This window comes from Mercurialis annua, linkage group LG7, assembly GCF_937616625.2.
Source record: "Mercurialis annua linkage group LG7, ddMerAnnu1.2, whole genome shotgun sequence".
Lineage (NCBI taxonomy): Eukaryota > Viridiplantae > Streptophyta > Magnoliopsida > Malpighiales > Euphorbiaceae > Mercurialis > Mercurialis annua.
In genome coordinates this window covers 21,596,822-21,602,141 of record NC_065576.1, presented here as the reverse complement: position 1 = coordinate 21,602,141, position 5,320 = coordinate 21,596,822, and the positions used below count along the sequence as shown (strand labels likewise).

Here is a 5,320-nt window from a genome sequence, read left to right as displayed (position 1 = left end):
GGAAGATTGTAATAACTGAAATTTTTGAGGTATTACGTGTAGTGCCACGAGGCATAATTGTAAAGATTAAGAACGAGAATATCATATTAAGATTGGATAATAAGGACTTAGACCGAAGTGGGTCTATTGGAACTATCATAAAATAATAATTGAAAATTATTAGGCGAGCAATTGGATTTAATCGAGACAAAAAGGGAATAAGATAAAATAAGTTGGAAAGCCAGAGTTAATAATATTCACGCCAAGGTCCGTGAAATATTATTAATAAATGATCGTCAAGTTTCGTAAGTATACGAAATCGTTTTAGAAGATAGTTTGACGATTAGTTAAAAATAAGGGTTAAAGTGCAAATTAGCCACTTTAAGGACTAAAGTGGACTTTTAACCACAAACTTCCGGAGGAAGTTGTGTTTTACTCTATTTTCTCAAGATAATAAAATAATATCGATAAAGTGGTTATCGATAGTCATTAATATGAAAATTGGACGAAAAAGTGAGAAAAAGTGCAAGTTAGCTCAAAATGGAAATTTGAGCGTTTTTGGCCAAAATTGCCAAAATAAATTATTGGAAAGTGATATTATAAGATATTATACTAATATTATTTATTTGGAAAATAAATAGTACGGAATTCATCGAGAATCGAATGATTAAAGGATTAGTGGACTAAATTGGACGAAAGAAAAGTTAGAAAATAAAGTTTGAGGAGATGGCAACTTCAAGGACTAAGAGAGACATTTTGACCACTTATTATCATCATTAATGAATGAATATTCATTCATTTCAAACATAATTTACAGCAAGAAGAAGATGAAATCCGTAACCCCTTTTCTCCCAAATCCTCCCAACTTCAAATCTTCATAACTTCTTCGTTTCTCAACGAAATTTAGCGATTCTTGCGGCCACGGAACGAGGAAAGGATTATCTAAAGATCCATGGCTTCAATTTGAGGTAATAAACTCAAATTACAGTTTGGGTTTCAGGTTTAATATTTCGGTTTTGTTAGTTTTAATGGTGATTGTTGTGTTTGGTTGTTATATCTTGTGTATGAGCTTGGATTAAGAGAATTCATGAAGGTTTTTGATGGCTAAGGTTCGGCCAAGAAGACATCATTAAGGTAAGGGTTTATATTCTGAAATTTATGAGTTGTTGTTGACAAAAATTTGATGAGAATTGAATAGGGTTTTGTAAGGATTGGTAGTAATGATTGAATTGTAGAACTTGGTTTTGATTGGATTGTTGTATGATGATGGTGAGTTTGAGGGTTGTGTTTTGTGTGTTGTGTATCCTAGGCCCCGGGTAGGTTCTTTCCAGCCCCTCCCATTCCCCGGATTGGCTTTCGTTTAGTAGTGTTAATAGGTATTAGTTCAACGGAAACTAGTTGGACGTTTTGTAGAATATGTTCTTGCAGAACAGACATCTTGTGTGAACCATAGCTCGAGTTTTATAACTCCAAATCAAGTTCGTTTGTTGATACGGAAACTTTAGGATGTTAACTATAATTTTCTAAGTTTACGCTTTTTCTGAATCGGACTCTAAAATGGTCATTTGTGGCAGAACATTTTTGTGTGCAGTCTGAACTGTTATTCTGGACAGCTTGATGTATTAACTTCCAAGCTTGTTTTCGACACCTTCGGGTGCGTTTCATGGTCCGAGACCTAAACGAAAGTCGTAGGAGACGTTCGAAACTTTAAGAATGTCGATTTCGTTTAGGGGTCGGACTATTTTAGATAAGCGTTTCTAATGACCGAAGTAGGTTGATCGAACCAATTTTAGATGCGTAATCGTAATTAGATTTGTTATTAATTCGTAGCGTTATCGAATTTGCGTAGACTCGAAGAAGCGACTATCGATAAGGCTCGAGGCGAACGGATCGAGATGTCTTCGTATTTATTTGAAGAATTTGGATAGCAAGTGGTGAGTACACTTTAAATTACTCGTCAATATTCATAAAGCCGCGTATTTATTACGAAAGACTATATGAATATTTATATATTTGAAATGTATGTTTTAAAATGTATTATGTATGTATGTTTTGAAAACGATTGTTTATGAATTATGTTGTTTTAAATAATAATATGGTTATATAAAAAGAACATAAATGTTAAAGTACCGGGGAAGGGTAAAACAACATAATACGAAGTCCAATATCAAATAATATACGAGAAATAGATAGTACATTCCTATATATACTATCAAACGAATATCGATAAAGGATAAGCCAAGCATAATGCGTGATATCGAATATCGAACAGTATACAAGTAAGAAAACGTAGTACGTTCCTATACGTACTATTAATTATAATGAACGCCCATACGTGCGTGTGTTATAGTTGTGTGCTTGTGGATTGTAGTGTGCATGTCATGGTCCATAAAGGATCAATATAACAGAACAAAAAATACAAAAACAACTAGTAAACATAGAATGAGAATTTTACTATGGCACACCGAATAATAAGAACTAAGATACGAGGTTGAGCTCGGTAGAACTATCCCGGGACCCGTATCTCATTTATTCTCGATAGTAGTCCTCGGGACTCATACGAAATAAAAAGTAAGTGCGATACATCGAGAATCAATACGAAACAAGATCGAGACACAATGTGAACAAACACTCCTATTAAATGTCAATAGGAATTATATAAATCGACAGTTAAGTTCAAAAGGCTTGTAGGGTGCAGAGTCCGAATGCAGACACGAAGGTAACTCGGTTGAACTATCTCGGGACCTGTGTCTGGTGAGTAACTCGGTTGAACTATCTCGGGACTCACAACTTGGGATTAAGTAGTGGCATGAGTAACTCGGTCGAACTATCTCGGGACTGTGCCACATGGTTGAAGGTAAGTCGGTTGAACTATCTCGGGACCCAACCATAAGGATCAAGTCACAAGGGACTTGCCAATGATTTAATTCGATTGAGAATCATGATGATATAACCTAAGATTTAAGGTTCGATCGAAAACTATTATAACAAAACAAAAAAGAAAAATATCAACACAATAATAAGAAATCAAAGATGTCATATATGTATAAACTATAAAAACAAAGAGTTATGAAGGAAAGTAAAGAAGGTACGCAATATGATTTCAAAAGATTATTTTCTATATATAAAATGGTTTTTTGACGGTTTTAACCTTTATGTGATATAGCGTGTAATTTGGTGAACTCACTCAGTTTTATACTGACCCCGTTGCTCCTCCCATTTTTCAGGGATAGTATGATATGATTTGAAGAGTAAAGCTTCCGAAGTTTTAATTCTCGGAAGTTATTTGCACAAGAAGTAAAAGAAGGTTTTCATTCTAGCGGTCCGCAGTAGTCCAGATGTTTTTGTCTATGTATTTGTATAACGCAATTTCACTCTGATGTTTTTGTAAAATGGGGTCACATTTATTTTGATATATGAAATATGAGTTGTTTTGCGAAAAATTTACACAGGTTTTAGGCTTGCTACGGGTTTCGGAGCTACCACTCCCATTCCCTAGCGCCGGTCGCGACTCATAAATTTGAGTCGTGACAAAGCCAAACGATTAAAACGTTACGAAACAAATGCAAACGTTTAAAACGTTACGAAACAAATTCAAACGTTTCACCTTTTTAGTGATTTAAGCCAACCGTTTAAAACGTTACGAAACTTATCCAAACGTTTAAAACGGTACGAAATAAATCCTAACGTTTCACCTTTTTAGGGATTTAAGCCAAATGTTTAAAACGTTACGAAATAAATCATAATGTTTCACATTTTTAATGATTTAAGCCAAACGTTTAAAACAATACGAAACAAATCCAAAAGTTTAAAACGTTATGAAACAAATCCTATCGTTTCCCCTTTTTAGAGATTTAAGCCTAATGTTTAAAGCGTTACGAAACAAATTCAAACATTTCACCTCTTTAGCGATTTAAGATAAACGTTTAATACGTTTTGAAAAAAATCCAAATGTTTAAAACGTTACGAAAAAAATCCTAACGTTTCACCTTTTTAGCGATTTAAGCCAAACGTTTAAATCGTTATAAAACTAATCCAAACGTTTAAAACGTTACGAAACAAATCCTAAACATTCACCTTTTTAGCGATTGAAGCCAAACGTTTAAAACATTACAAAACAAATCTTAACATTACACCTTTTTAGCGATTTAAGCCAATCGTTTAAAACGTTACGAAAAAAATGCAAACGTTTAAAACGTTATGAAACAAATCCAAACATTTAACCTTTTTAGTGATATAAGCCAAACATTTAAAATGTTATGAAACTTATTCAAACGATTAAAACGTTACGTAACAAATCCTAACGTTTCACCATTTTAGCGATTTAAGCCAAACGTTTAAAACGTTAAGAAACAAATCTTAACGTTTCACATTTTTAGCGATTTAAGCCAAACGTTTAAAACATTACGAAACAAATCCAAACGTTTAAAAGGCTACGATACAAATCCAAACGTTTCAAAATTTTATTGATTTAATCCAAATGTTTAACTTACGAAACAAATCTTTATGTTTCACCTTTTTAGCGATTTAAGCTAAAGGTTTAAAACGTTAAGAAACAAATGCAAACGTTTAAAATGTTACGAAACAAATCCAAACGTTTCACCCTTTTAGATATTTTAGCAAAACATTTAAAACGATACGAAAGAAATCCAAACGTTTCACCTTATTAGCGATTTAGCCAAATGTTTAAAACGTTACGAAACTAATCCAAACGTTTAAAACTTTACGAATCAAATCTTAACGTTTCACCCTTTTATCGGTTTAAGCCAAACGTTTAAAACATTACGAAACAGGTCGAAACGTTTAAAACGTTGCAAAACGAATCCTAACGTTTCACCTTTTTAGTTATTTAAGCCAAACATTTAAAATGTTACGAAACAAATCTTAACGTTTCACCTTTTTAGCAATTTAAGCCAAACTTTTAAAACGTTACAAAACAAATGCAAACGTTTAAAACGTTACAAAACAAATCCTAACGTTTCACTTTTTTTGCAGTTTAAGCCAAACGTTTAAAACATTATGAAACAAATCCAAACGTTTAAAACGTATGAAACAAATCCTATCGTTTCCCCTTTTTAGCGATTTAAGCCTAATGTTTAAAGCGTTACGAAACAAATTCAAACATTTCACCTCTTTAGCGATTTAAGATAAACGTTTAATACGTTTTGAAAAAAATCCAAATGTTTAAAACGTTACGAAAAAAATCCTAACGTTTCACCTTTTTGGCGATTTAAGCCAAACGTTTAAAGCGTTATAAAACTAATCCAAACGATTAAAACGTTACGAAACAAATCCTAACGTTTTGCCTTTTTAGCGATTTAAGCCAAACGTTTAAAACGTT

The 5,320-nt window shown here is 32.9% G+C and overlaps 1 long non-coding RNA gene across 1 annotated transcript; it reads left to right on the top strand.

Annotated features, from left to right (window-relative positions):
- The first annotated feature begins 718 nt into the window (after positions 1-718).
- LOC126654504 (uncharacterized) lies at positions 719-3,426 on the top strand. Its single transcript, XR_007632626.2, has 3 exons — positions 719-1,113; positions 1,829-1,913; positions 3,207-3,426. It is a non-coding gene; the product is annotated as an uncharacterized LOC126654504 (long non-coding RNA).
- Positions 3,427-5,320: the final 1,894 nt, after the last annotated feature.